The sequence below is a fragment of the Silene latifolia genome, chromosome 6 (genome assembly GCF_048544455.1).
Source record: "Silene latifolia isolate original U9 population chromosome 6, ASM4854445v1, whole genome shotgun sequence".
Lineage (NCBI taxonomy): Eukaryota > Viridiplantae > Streptophyta > Magnoliopsida > Caryophyllales > Caryophyllaceae > Silene > Silene latifolia.
Genome location: NC_133531.1, coordinates 138,954,753 through 138,969,294, shown reverse-complemented (window position 1 = coordinate 138,969,294; position 14,542 = coordinate 138,954,753).

Genomic DNA, 14,542 nt, shown 5'->3' with positions numbered 1-14,542 from the left:
CAACCCTCCAATTAACGAGTCAATCACTAACTCGATTGACCTTATCTATATAACAATGATCGACTTTAACCACCCAATCTACAACATTAGTAAGATATTTACATCATTTAACAATAGATCACAAATGTTTGCTAATGAGTTGATCCTCTTGAACTAATAAGCTTATCCATTGCATATTACTTGGATTTCAAACTAAAAACGTTACAATTGAAACCAATGTAAATCATAAAGCTAACTCATTCCGTATTTATTTTACTGATTTACAACATCATGTTGACAAGTATATTTGTATTTTTGTTGTTTTAGTTAAAATGTTAAGTAAGTTATTGTGTACATTTGTACTCCATAGTAAGGTACGGAGTATATTTTTATGATGAACAGTATATCTAAGATGCTTTGTTTTTTTATGATGAAAAGTATATTAAAGATGCTTTGTGATAATGAAATAGAACAACATCGAGGAGTAGAGCCGTAGAGGCGTAGACGGGTGAAACTTTTATTTCAATGCGATCCTAGAACAAAGTCAAACGAAATAAAATAGTTGTCTAGTCAAACACCCGTTTTCCATGCATGTCAATCTTCATGTTTTCCGTAATAATTTAAGAGGCTTTATCGTTGACGTTTTCGACGATAATGTTCTTTATACATTACTCTTATTTATCTCTCTAAAAAAATCTCTCTAATTCCACAAAAAACCAACTAAATTAAAAAAAAACCGACAACAACAGTTAACAAGATTAATTCAGTCCGGATCCTCTGTCTCATTATCGTGTCCCATCTTGTGTCTCATTGCCTTAATATGCTGACATCTCATCCGCTGATAATATCTACATACTTATTTTTAATATTTATTGCTTATGTGTCGAATGGAGAGATAGTGGGACACAAGATGAGACACGAAAATGGGACAGAGGATCCGAACTGAGATTAATTAGCATGACGGAATCCGAATCATCGGTACGTAAACAACATAATCGCTTCATTTTTGTTAATTTTCATTTATGTGCGCATCGTTAAATCTATTCGTTAGTTGATTTAAGACACGTACTTACTTAATTGTAGTAAACATTGCGAGTTCTTTGCGTAAAATATGACATTGTGCAAACCCATGGACCAATTACTAAGACTAAGCGTACGACCATGGACCAGACAATGAACCCCAACGTGTGACCATGGCAGCACAATGAATCCCAACGTGTGACCATGGCTCCACATTGAGATCCAACGTGTGACCATGGAATCACGTTTGGATCCTACGTGTGACCCATGGTCCACGTGAGATCTAGACGTTCGGCAACAATTGACCTAAACGGAATTTAGTAATTGACCTAAACGAAATTTAGTAATTGGCTACCTCCTCTTTGATCTAAATGAAATTTAGTAATTTGATGAACAATTTATCACTCACATAATTTTTGGTTCACTTGTCATTTAGTAATTGGGCTAAACGGAATTTATTAATTGACGTAAACGAAATTTAGTAACTTGATGAACAATTTTATCACTCACACACAAATTTTGGTTCACTTGTCATTTAGTAATTGGCTCCCTCCTCTTTAACAACAATTGACCTAAACGGGAGGAGTATATTTATTTCTATTGGTTATATGTTTTATTGTATCGAACTTGATCCTTCACCCAATAAGTTTGTATTCCATCTCTCTCTTTCCTTTTTTTAATACTCCCTCAAATTCAAATATTCAATCCATTGGTTATATTTATGTTTTGGAGGTCAAATTTCGTAAATTTAACCTTAAATATAAGAAAAGTATGAGATTTGAAATACAACTAAAGTATTTAGATTTATTACGCATTAAATCATATTTTTTTTGTAAATAAAAATCATGTATGGTCGATGAAAAACACGGTTAAAGTGTGGTCTTAAAAACCACCCAAAAGTAAATGTTACTAATAGATTTTATTGGTGGGAATATTTATTTCTATTGTTTATGTCATATTAATTAGGTCGAATCTGATGCTTCACTCAATATAAGTCCATATTCATATAGTCGTATATGCTATGCATAATGCGGATATGTATCTTTAATTTTAAAGTTACAAGTTCCTTGATTTAAGTATTAGCTCTTGCCCGCAAGGGTGAAATCTAATGGTTAAAACTTGGGTGAAATTCTCAGGTGAGCCAGATTCAAGCCTTTCCAAGAGCAAAATCTTGTGGAGCATTCTTGGCGTGAGTCCGTGCCTAATAACCTTCGAGCCTACTAATAGATTTCGGCCTGTCACCTTCGGGTAATAGCGACTGCGGGTTCCCTCGTCAGTCGTCACCAAAAAAAAAATGTTTTCACGTACTACTTGTGTTGCCAAATACCTTAACATCACAAAAAACCCGTATATATTAAGTGCTTGTTTGGTTGCCCGTTGCAATCTAACTCCATAGGAATACTGAAATCATGGGAATTAAGTTCTCACATGAAATTCATGTGATTTTAGCAAACCCGTTTGGTTGCCTATACAGGAATTTAATTCCACAAGAGTTTGCAATTGCCTAGGGGAAGCTAGGTAATTGAACTCCTCCCACTGTGGAGGAGTTTCCAACTCCTTGGAAAATTAAATTCACACATTTTGTTAAAAAGTGGGCAACCAAACAAGTCCCGCTTTTCTAATTCATGGGATTTTTCAACTCACATGAATTTTAAGGGGGTAACCAAACAAGCCCTAAATAATCTCGTCATTTATGCAACAATGTTTTGTATTTAAAATGTTATTCCCTCGGTCTCGATCAATAGTTATTTGTTGGTTTTGTCACAAAAATAAAGAAAACAAATAAGGGTGAATTTGGACCACACAAATTACTTAACCCCATATGCATATGAGAAATGACCCACAAAAAGGTCAAAAATGGAAATATATAACTATTCAATAATAAACCCCAAAATGAAAATAGATAATTATTAACCGGAACGGATGGAGTATATACTATATCATCATTGTTATTTCTACATTTACTAAAAATATATTTTAATTTATTAAAACAAACTCTCTCCGATCCACACCAAAGGTAACACTTACCTAAAACGGACGATCCACACCAAAGGTAACATACCTTATTTGGACCACAACATTACCAAATTATCCTTATACTCATTTCATATTTACACAAAATGTCATTACATACCCCCACATACTATCCTATAATTAAACCCTCAATTACATGGTCCACCTATTTTTTCCCTCTTTACCCTTACTTTTTCCACATTTTCTTAAATACTGTATTTTCCCCTATATTACCTTTGGTGTGGATCGGAGAGAGTACTTAAAAGTAAAAATGTGCATTTATCCATGGACTAATTATTATGAGTCTTGGTGAGATTTATTCGTCGTTTCTTGGACCGAAATGCTTCAAATTGAACTGGACTAAACTTAATAGATTTAGGCCCTGTTTGGTAAACGACGGATTAATATTAACAGAAACAGATTGTAAAAGCAGATTATAATTAACAGATTTTATTAGCGGGTTTGACTAAAAATAATAATTAGCAGAGTTGTTAACAGTGTTTGGTAATCAGCGGTTTCACTTTAACAGATTGTTTATTTTTTTGTAAAATGACTAATTATGGACATGAATCATTTATTAATAAGATATGTTTCCAATGATAAAAATGTCAATTTATATCTTTTCCAATCTACTAATCAAATATGTTGGGGGAGCACCATATTGTAAAATAGTAGATTGCGCCTCAATCTACTATTTCAATATGCTAGTTACCAAACACCCCAGACAGCATATTGATAAATCAAACGTGCTAAATGTCTTCAATATGCCAAAAAATCACCAATCCGCCGTTTACCAAACACCCCTTAGACTAAACTAAACAACATATAAAAAAAATGTGAAATTGACAATTTGCCCCCTTACCGTTGTTCATTGGTGAAATTAGGTCTCTTAAATTTTAATTATAGCAATCAAACTCCCTAACTTTAACAAAAAGTGAAACTGAACCCCGATTTTTAAGTTTCACTTTATCTCAACAAAAAATTATTTTACTTTTATATTATACAACTAATATCACATAAAAATTACTAATTTTAATTTTATTAATTTTTTTAAAATTAGTTATCCACCTAAATAATAATTTATATTCATCTATAATAAACAAAATAAAAATATGATAAAATTTTATGAACTATTTTTACATTCATAATAAATTGTCTAACAATTGAAAAAAAAAAACAAAAAAAAACACTCACTATTACAATTATATATTGTATAAAACTTGTAAATTTACAAAAATTGAATTTTATAATTGACTAATTAGATTATAAAATGAATTTGGTGGAATTTCATGAGAAATCAAACAATGAAGTTTAATTTCACTTTTAACTAAAGTTAAGGGGTTTGATTGCTATAATTGAAACTTAAGGAGTCTGATTTCACCATTAAACAAAGTTGAGAGGGTAAATTAACACTTTCATATATATAAAAATGAAGTGAACTTATAAAAACTGAAATTAGGCTCAAAGGAAGAGACCCTTAACCGTTACTCTTTCAATAAACGAGAAATGCTCAAATACTTCGTAATATTGTTATACCTCCATTATTTTACGTATGTAATTCTCATTTTTTTGGGGACACTAATTTCTCTCTTTTATATTTCTAAAAATATATGAACAAATAATATGAAGTGTATACTCTTGTAAAATCGAATTTCATGACAAATCTAATAACATATTTTTCATTTTATTTTTCTAAAGTATTTGTTTAGATAAATAAAATTAAAGGCTTATCTTATGAGATGAAGACGTTATATAAAGAATAGTGAAGGGAGTAGACTAGACTATTCAAAATTGACTTGACCCGAATAACCTGACCCGTATAAAACCAACACCGCAAATGACGACTAGCGGATACCCATAACCCGAATGGACTCGAACCAGTATGACCTGACTCGAGTGTTTATTACTGCAACCATATCCACAAGGAACTTGATAATACTAAACCCAAAAATGACCATAACTCCAAATAACTCTACCACAAACTTATCTGACCTAAAATCTTTGCTCAAAAGTGACATAACCTAAACCGATCGACTAGACGTATCAAACCAGATTGACCTGTTTACCAAGTTTACAGTACACTAAGGTATCTATTTTAGTGTTTATATTGGTTAATTAAGAATTAATAAGACTCCGTTTGACAAGACATTTCAGATACCTGATTTGGTCAAAGTAGCTTATTTGACCAAAATTTCAGGTACCTTATTTTTTTGTACGCGTTTGGCTAGTAACTTATTTAACCAAATAATCTAACTGAAATGAAATGATACCTAGAGTAGCATTTGAGATTTCAGGTACCTGATTTATTTTGATTTTTCGTTTTTACCCCTTAAATTTATACTATTAAGAGCATGTTTGGCCTCGATTCTTAAAAATGAGTTTTTGTTTTTTCAAGCTTAATTTTTCAAAAGTGTTTTTCAAAAGCAGAAACAACAAATAGTTGCTTCTATTTCTATGGGCAAAAATATGGATTTTTAGCTTTTAAGAAATTTTGTTTAACTTTTAGAAAACTATGTGTTTGGCCAAAAAGTGTTTTTGAGGCCAAAAACACTTTTACAAACTAGGCCAAACACACACTAAGTAATTATCATATCATTTTACGTCATTTCATTAAAATCAGTTACCTTTTCAGTTAGTTTGCCAAACATTTTTTTATATAATCAGCTAACTTATCGGTTCCTAATTTCCAGCTATCTTATCAGTTAGCTTTTCAAATTTCAGTTAGCTTTTCAGTTTTCAGCTAGCTTTTCAGATTTCAGCTACCTTTTCAATTAATTTTACCAAACAGAGCCTAAAATTATGAAAAGTGAAGAAAGATGTGGAAAAATCCAGATAGGCCACATGGAAGGGTGGGAAGAAAGTTTGTTGAAATGGAGTCACTGATTTTCTCGCGGGATCCTCTGATTAGCCGACGCACTTTGCTTCTCTGGTGTTGACTGCTGACTTGTGAATACAAATTTCGAATTACACGTATCCACCTCTCCTTTTGACTTTTTCCTCGTCCCTTTATTTCATTTGCAATTTGAGTACCAAAACAACTTGCTCCCATCTATATCAATAGGTCTTGGTATAGACGGATGGGGCGTATTGACGGGTAAAGACCTTTAATAAAATGGGTACGGAAAACAAGGTGGGGGCACCCCCATGTGCTAGAGGTGATCATGGGCCGGGCTAATGCGGGCTTGGGCCGGGCCTTTCTAACAAAAGCGACCCATTTGTGTGGGCCGGGTCGGGTCGGGCCAGATGTGTGGGCTTATTTAGCAAGCCCTAACCCGACCCTTATGGGCTAATGCGGGCTTTTGGGCCTAAATGGGCTTTTTCAGGCCCTAAAATTTACGACTTACCCTAGGAAATAATTAGCGTAATACCTTCAGTTACAACTTTTAAAACATACATAGTGTATAAAATTGCACAAAATATGATAAAATGCATATGAATTGCTATCTAAAATAAAATAATGACAAAATCGCCACTTTAGAATGCTTAATCATGCATTCTTAGATATGATTTATGTTATTTATACTTTGTTTTATAAACCTAAGAAAATATACTTGAGTTTGTAAAGAGTTGGCTATAATGCCTATAACTTTAACGCTACTTTAATAGGTTTTATTAGAAAAAATATTCATTATTAATAAATATGGACCGGGCCGGGCCAAAATTTGGGCCAAATGCTTGGCCCAAACCCGGCCCCAAAATATTTTGGGCCTTTTTAGGCCGGCCCATGGGCTTTTTGGGGCCAAAACTAAAGGCCCAAGCCCTTCAAAAAATCGGGTCGGGCCAATGGGCTTGGGCCATTTGATCAGCTCTACCATGTGCTTCCTACTTTATAACAAATGGGTATTTTGTGAGGAAAAATGGTATCCGTCTATACGTATAGACGGATAATGTCCGTCTATAATGAGAATTTGTGCATCTATATTTATCTATGTATAGATATCAATATATGCTAGTTCTAGTAATAACAAACTATTGTAGTTCCCGCGCATTTTGCGCGGTAAATATAGACCTTTTAATTTTTAGTGTATTAGTTATAAATTTTAGATTTATATCTCACGAATTTTTATAAAAATTTACTAACTAATATTAAAATTAATCAAATGAATTGAATAATTCCATGAATTGTGTTTTTTTTGAAAATATTTTAACTACATCAAATTATTTTTTTAAAAAAAATCTTTTTTCGTCAAGAAGTTAATTATAGGAGATACATGAGTTTTTATGTATAGATTATTTAAATGGAAAATTAGTTTAATAATGAAAATCTAATTTGTTTCCATATATAAGTTTGAGCACTTTAGAGAAGTTATTGTGCACCTCATTAATATTTATCAGTTCACCCCATTGTATTTTGATATGAAAAAAAAAAAATTGAAATGGAAAACCAATAAAAAAAATTATTTAAGTTGTGAATTTTTTTTAGTGAATTTTTTTTTTGTCACGAAGCTAATAGTAAGCATGTGTTATTCTCTACAGTAATAATTATTGCATTACTCAGAAATTTAGCAATTTATATTTTATAATTTAATATCAATTTTATTTTATTTTAATGAAAAAACCATAATTATGAATTTATTTAAAAAAATTAGAGTTTATTTATAAGAATATTTTCAATGAAAAAATAATAATGTAATGAAAGAAAAATTTTATTTATTACCTTATTTAGCTAGATGCTTTTTGGAGGGAAAACTAAGAGAATTTTTATTCTCGTAGTAGGGGTATTCACAACAATAGAGACCTCCATAGTAAAATCCTACTCTAATATCAAAACAACTTTTCATAAATTACTCTCCCGTTTCGATTATTGATTACCTATTTCACTTTAGAGTGAGTCAATTTTTATCTTTATGTTATGTGAATATATAAGTATTCATTCTATCGTAATTATTTACTAACCTTTACTTAAAAGACCTCTTATCAAAAGAATAAAAAAGTAAATAATTGATTGAGATAGGGAGCATCATTTTATCGCAAATGAATGATTGAATGAATGTTTTTGAATTGTCGTATTAAACGCTATATGCTGATGGACAATCCATTTCCTTTTTTTTTTTTTTTGGCAGCTGTAAAGAAAGAGTTTTACATTATAGTGGTACGGCTCACTAAACCATACCTATAAACTACAACATAAAACACCATAGAACTACTAATAACATAAACTAAAGCATGGTAACAATTGCATTGGTAAACAACGTCGTGTTGATGGCGTACGACGGTAGTCGGGACACGCTCTTCAAACTCAAAATCCACCCCAATCTCTAATGGATGAGCAACGCTGGCCAAAGGAAGACACCCATCTTTGCTTGTCTTGATTGATGTAGCTTCAGAGAAATACCTGCAACAAAACCCAAAAAAGGGTCTCGGAGATTCATCTCCTTGGCTGTGAAAATCTTCTCAGAAAACCAACTAGCCTCCATAAACTCATTTTTACTCGTCTTAAACAAAACAGCTTCGGAGAAATACCTACAACAAGACCCAAGAAAGCGTCTCGGAGATTCATCTCCTTGGCTGTGATACACCTCATCTGGAAACCAATGAGCCCCTTGACCCAACGAGAGAAAACAAAGTGCACTTACGCCCCAAGGACGTAGAAAGAAAAGGCGGAAAACAGACCACAAAAATCTGTCTCCAGAGGAGAGTATAAACTCCTACACTTTGTAACACAAACCCCGCTGACCAAAACCCCATAGCCAAGAAAAGCGAGTAAATAGGTGGGAACTAAAGGAGAAAACCACTTGAAAATCCCCCTAACCAAAACCATCTCTGAAGACAACAGAGTGTTAGGCTCAACACAGATCCAATGCAAATTACCAGTCGTCCTAACTAACCCGTGAATAAGAGGACAACGAGGATTTTATTAATTGAAAAAACAGAAAACACACAAACCACGAATTAAGAAAACGCGAGACAATTAAATTAACCACAGGGAAATTAGACGACAACATACAGGTTGAAAACCACCGTATCCAACCACTCCAACACCACTGCCACCCCAAACAGAACCTATCCAAAACACCCCTCATCCAAAAGAGACCACACAAAACACAGACCCGCACCCATCACCGACACACAAGCCAACAACCAAAACCACACACTAGCCTGTCGCGACGAAAACCACAGAAACGGACCGAAAAACACAACCACCTTGCACACACCAACAAACCATCAAAAGGCACCCATTTCACCAAACGAAACCTCCCAGGACCACCGCCTTACATGCAACAAGACAAACCTCGAGACACAAACACAAAAAAACAGGTAATGTAGTGGTGTCCCTAATTACGCTCAAAGAGTTAAAACATAAATGCTTATAGTGTTTACAATTGCTAAAATTAAGTATTGACAGTGGTGAAGTTAGGGGGGGCTAGCAGAGGCTCTCGTTGCCCTTGCGGATGAGATTTTCGAAATTTTTAATTAGATTTTTCGAATTTCATTTTAAAATGGAGTGATTTGATGTGAGGTTATTGGACATTTCATAATACTATTGCTACTAATATTGCTTGATGTATAGTTGAACCTTCATAAAATGTGATGTCGGACCATCATACGGGCCAACACATTTTCACATTACGTACAGTCGAGAAACAGAGCATGCACCATGCGTTGCTCATCGTAATTGATTGCTCGACAATTTAAATAACAAAAGTATGACGTCTTTTCACCAAATATGACAAGGTTGTGATCAAGTAAAACAAGAATTAAGATATGGCCCCTTAACGAATCTTATACACAATTACACATCGCATATTATGAATTAGACATTAGACACGAATCAGTGTTTATGAGACTAATAGACATCACTTTTGACTAATTGTGTAATGGCCTAACTTTTGTGGAAACGGGTGATTGGATATTGTATTTGGCCTATATCATTATGAAAACGATGTTAACCAATCTTAGGCTCATAATATCTGAATACTGTTAATCGTGCCTAAAATCAACTTAGGATGGGCGGTTTATTTTAGTTTATAGGAAAATTATCGTAGGACGTTTTTGTTCACGCAAAGTTATCTTCAAGAGGTCATTATCGATAGTTAAGTTAGCACAAATTCTCATTATAGACGAAACTATCCGTCTATACGTACAGACGGATACCATTTCCCCTCACAAAATAACCATTTGTCATAAAGTGAAAAGCACATGGGGGGTGCCCCACCTTGTCCTTCTACCCATTTTATTAGAGGTCTTTACCCGTCTGTTCGCCCCACCCGTCTATATCAAGACCTATTGTTAAGTTAGAGTGTGTAATGTTGTTTCTTTTGTGAAAAGAGGGAACAATAGCCTCTATTTTTAGTGTCTACTAGGTAAATTCTCAAATCTAAGGGATAAGCTGCAAATTATATATGTATATCAGATAAGCTACAAGAGAATGACACACTCGAACTCTAGAATATATAGACGTAAATCATAATTAAACACTCCACAAGATTACTCTTGGGGAGGCTTGAATCATGCGTGTAATGTTTTAGACTACATAAATTTGCAGAAGGTGGTCTCAAATGTTTTGATGCTCCGTTTATTTGATGAATCATAAATGTGTCATATATTGAATTGAATAGAGCCAACTCTTAGACAATTTATCGTCATCTTATTATCTTAAGACACCAGACTCAATCCTAGTTTATTTATATTTCTACCTCAAATGAATTTCCTTCACTTATAGTCATCTTATTATCGTCATCTTATTTTCATTCCTTTTTTCAGCTAGTTTTAAAAAATGCAAGATTCCTCCGTTTGGTAAACTGTCATGTTAAGAGATAATGAAAGGGAAGTTGTGAATATTATTGATCATGAGAAGCGTTTATATAGTTACAACCATAGGCCAATATTAGGAAAGCTATATTTAGGAAAACTAATACTATTAGGAATACTATTCCTTAACACCCCCCTCAAGCTGGAGCATGGAGATCAAGAATGTCCAACTTGGAGAGAAGATAAGAAAATTGTTGCACACCCAAAGCTTTGGTGAAAATATCAGCAAGCTGCTCGTTCGTCGAGACATGAACCGGAGCAATCAAACCTTCTGTAATCGCATCACGAACAAAATAACAGTCAATCTCAATGTGCTTTGTCCGTTCATGAAAAACCGGATTCTGAGCAAGATGTATCGCAGACTGACTATCACAAAATAGCTTCATAGGCAAAGGAAAAGGGACCTCCAAGAAAGATAACAAACCTTTCAACCACTTCAACTCACAGACAACCGCGGCCATGGACCGATATTCTGCCTCGGCCGAAGAGAGCGAGACGGTTGACTGTTTCTTCGTCTTCCAAGAAATAGGGGAGCCCCCAAGAGTAACAAACCATCCAGTAGTGGATCGACGGGACAAAGGGCATCCTGCATAATCAGAATCACACCACCCGGAGATAGAAAAATCATTGGCAGAATGCAACAAAATACCTTGGCCGGGGCTACCCTTCAAGTATCGTACCACGCGCAAGGCTGCGTCATGATGCTCTTGCCGTGGTTCTTTAAGAAACGAGAAAGTATGTGGACCACATAAGACAAGTCGGGACGAGTAACTGCAAGATAAACAAGCCTACCAACGAGACGACGATAGGACTCGATGTTTTCGAGAACCGGACCACACGCTAAACCCAGCTGATGATTTTGCTCCAATGGCGTGGCATCTGGCTTAGCACCAAGCAGTCCCGTTTCAGAAACAATGTCCAACGCATATTTCCGTTGACTCAAATAAATTCCTTCTGCACTGCGGGCCACTTCAAGTCCAAGAAAATACTTGAGAGTGCCCAAATCTTTCATGTGAAAACAGCTCCCCAAATAGTCTTTAAAGGCAGAGATAGCGGAAGCATTATTCCCCGTAATAACAAGGTCATCAACATAGACAAGAACAAATAATCGTACCTTATCTTGCGAGAAAGAAAACAAGGAATAATCGGAATAAGATTGCCGAAAACCATAGTGTCGAAGGGCCGTGGTTAATTTAGCAAACCAGCAGCGCGGTGCCTGTTTCAAGCCATATAATGATTTCTTTAGGCGACAAACCATGCCCTCTCACCCACGACCGAAACCAGGTGGAAGACACATGTATACTTCCTCATCCAAATCCCCATGCAAAAAAGCATTGTGAACGTCCATTTGATGCAATTCCCAGTTATTTACAGCTGCAACGGAGAGAAAAGCACGTATAGTAACCATCTTAACAACCGGCGCAAAAGTTTCACCATAATCCAATCCTTCAGTCTGGTGGTTGCCAAACACAACCAAACGAGCTTTATATCGCTCAATGGTACCTTCAGAATGGTATTTAATTTTATACACCCAACGGCAGCCAAGGGCCTTTTTGTCAGCTGGAAGAGTCGTGAACTCCCACGTTTCATTGCGTTCAAGAGCATCAATTTCATCTTTCATAGCAACACACCACTTCTCATCTCGTATTGCTTCCTTAAAGGAAGGAGGTTCAACATTCTCAGTAATGGCTGCAAGAAAAACTCGATGTTTTACCGAAAAAGAATGAGAATCAATATAATTTGCCAAGGAATAAGGTGTACCTGAAGACGACGAATCCGAACTTCATGAGTGCGAGGAATCAGGAGTGCATGCGGTGCCAAGGACATAACCACTCAAGCGGGAATTTGGGAATTTCTGGCGTCGACCCCAACCCATTTCATCGATACTCGTATCAGCAGCCGTGGAGGAAAAACCCGTGGACTAACTCGTGGGCTCTGTCACACCAGTGGACCCCCCTAACCCGTGGCTCCATCAGTCATGCCTGGGTCCGAGGACGCGCCCTGTCCCGTGGGCCCCCCCTGACCCGTAGGACCCCCCTTGCACCTGAACCCGTGTCATCAGCCGTGCCATTAAACGGGGTGTCGAAGTCGAGCTCATCATCACGGGAGGAGGTAGTTAACGCAGTATAAGGAAACACGTCCTCGTGAAAAACAACGTCAGGAGAAACAAAGTAGGAACCAGTTTCAACATCGTATAATTTCCAACCCTTTTTATTATGGGGGTAGCCTACGAAAATACACTTCCGTCCCCGTTTTTCAAACTTGTCTCCACGGGTATTCTGATTATGGGCAAAACATAGGCAGCGAAACACACGCAAATTCGTATTATTATTGATACCATGTTAAGAGATAATGAAAGGGAAGTTGTGAATATTATTGATCATGAGAAGCGTTTATATAGTTACAACCATGGGCCAATATTAGGAAAGCTATATTTAGGAAAACTAATACTATTAGGAATACTATTCCTTAACATGTCACGTGCCTCGCCTACACGTAGGCTTTGCAGTACCCCTCACATAGTTTTTGCAGGTATCCTTCTAATCGACAAGTGAGTGAGACAAAGAGAATTATTAACTCCAGGAAGAATCACAGGGATGAATCCCCGAGACACAATGTATCTACTTGCTCTACAAGTAGGTCTTTCTTCCGTAAATCTCTACGTCCTCGAGGCGTAACTGTGTCTTGTTGCAGGTACTCCTCCGAAGCCCAATTGACAAAGAAGAGAAAAGAAGCTTTCGCTCATTTGACAAACTCGGATCGTCCCTTCAAGAAGCCTTTTCTATTTGCTAACCCCATTCTTAGTTTAGTTTATTTTACAAATAATGTAATACTCCGTAATAAAGTCTGACTCGGAGAGTCGGCTACGCACTGTGTGTCTGTGTGAAACCTTTCTTTATTATTGCCCAAAAAAAAAAAAAGAATTTCCTTCACTTTATTATCAATATCGTCACAGAAAATTCTAAGTGATCTTTTAATTTACATGGCAAAGATGGAATGGTGGACAAGGTAGGCTGGACAAGAGTTACTCCCTGCGAGCGAGAAAGCCTTTGATTTCCAACAAGTTAATCTCTTCTCAACTTTATTTAGCCATGATCGATATTGTGATATGTTTCTCTTTTTACCCGTCCATCCCCCCGTAGGCATGCTTAGATACATAGCCAGAGTGCGAAAATTTCAGGAGCGTCTTGAAATAAATGGAGGTCCGGTGCACCTTAAACAAATGAGGTGGCCTTAAATATGTACAAGTGCATTATATTTCCATGTTTGTATTGAATTTCATCAATAAAGCTTATAAATTTGGTGTCCAAAATTGGATGCCCGATTCCTTAACCCGTGATTGCACGAGGTCTTAAACACCACTGCAAAATCTGTGCATGCGAACTGTTCACTTCAACCCTTAGAAATTATCTAATGCATTTATGTATTTTCACTTCCGTTTTATTTTATTACTTTCTAGTAGTACTCGAAAATTACTTCTTGCATGTCGAATCTGAAGTTATATCTTTCGTTTAAAATACATTTTTTAGGATTTGCTATTCTGCGTTTTCAATGTTTCCTGCTACCCAACATGTACTATAAATTTGTCTCTATATGAAGTGTTAGTCAATGAAAACTGCTTCCTACCTTTAAGCTTGATATTACTTGTTGATTGCTTTCAATAATCGCATTACTTTTATTACTTTTATATATCCGCCATTGAAAATTGTGACTAGAATTACCGATGATACACGCCGAGTAATTAGGGCTGAGCAAAAAATTTAATTATCCAATCCGA